This window comes from Propithecus coquereli, unplaced genomic scaffold, assembly GCF_000956105.1.
Source record: "Propithecus coquereli isolate 6110/MARCELLA unplaced genomic scaffold, Pcoq_1.0 Scaffold280, whole genome shotgun sequence".
In the NCBI taxonomy this organism is placed as follows: Eukaryota; Metazoa; Chordata; class Mammalia; order Primates; family Indriidae; genus Propithecus; species Propithecus coquereli.
The window spans coordinates 3,934,188-3,935,326 of record NW_012148397.1 but is presented as its reverse complement, the minus strand read 5'-3'; the positions used below and the strand labels follow the sequence as shown (position 1 = coordinate 3,935,326).

Here is a 1,139-nt window from a genome sequence, read left to right as displayed (position 1 = left end):
TAAATGTAGGAAAATGTGTTTTATGAAACCAGTTATAGTATGCTAATTGAAAATAGTAGGCAGAAAGCAATATAGTTAATGTCATTTTTATATGCGAATATATGTGTTGCGTACATGGGGAAAAGCCAGGAAATATATACACCAAGATATTGAGTGGTTCTTGCTGCGATTATAGTATTACTTGTGCTTTCTCTGTTTTCTACGCAAAGCGTATTCATAGTTTGTAATTAGGCGAAAAGCAATAAATGTCATTTAAAACACACACCTGGCTGTTCCACCGGGTACGGAACCGAACTGTGGCGCACCCAGCCGGTGTTGGAGAGCTGGCTGGTGAGGGACAAACCTCTACGTCATGGTGACCAGAAGTGTGTTGAGAGCCGGGAGTAGAGTAGATGAAAACAAAACTCTTTGTTTTCTCCTACTTTACAGCATCCATAGAAAACCAATATATCATTTATTTTGAAAACTAGAGACTATTTTAACCAATTGTGTTTCAATCCATAAAAGTGGTTTGGAACTGCCCATAACTGTTAAGAGTTTCTGACTGGCTCTGGCAGGTGGGTGACGCCAACTGCAGGCGCATCTGCAAGTATGTGAATAAATGCTTTTAAAAAAATCCCCGAGGTGACAGACTATGAGTGTGACAGCCCGGACTCGCCTACCCTAACGGGACCGGGCCGTGTGTTCCACGTGGAGCGCGTACCTCCCTCTCGGCTCCCCCGCCGCCTTCTCTCCTCTGCCCGCTGCTTGATCAGCGCCAAGGCTGCGATGCTGTCCGCGATCTTCTTCTGCTCTCTGCTGTCCCACTGCTGTCTCTCCTCCCTCTCAGCCGCGTACCCTCCCCTAGCCCAGGCCTCCGCACAAGCCCTGGTTAAAAAATAAAGAAACGAAAACAGGGGAGGTGTGAATTTTTACAGGTTGAAAACGAATTCCAAACATACGCCATCTGACCAAACTTGTTCATTTTCTTCAAAATCAAAACCAAGGGCACATAAGACACATAGCTGCAAGGATGAAAATTAACACATGTAGGCCGGGCGCGGTGGCTCACGCCTGTAATCCTAGCACTCTGGGAGGCCGAGGCGGGAGGACTGCTTGAGCTCAGGAGTTCGAGACCAGCCTGAGCAAGAGCAAGACCC

The 1,139-nt window shown here is 47.0% G+C and overlaps 1 protein-coding gene across 1 annotated transcript in view; it reads right to left on the bottom strand.

Annotated features, from left to right (window-relative positions):
* DNAAF1 (dynein, axonemal, assembly factor 1) overlaps positions 1 to 1,139 on the bottom strand; it is a 23,995-nt gene that overhangs the window by 10,959 nt on the left and 11,897 nt on the right. The gene's annotated exons all lie outside the window — the stretch shown is intronic.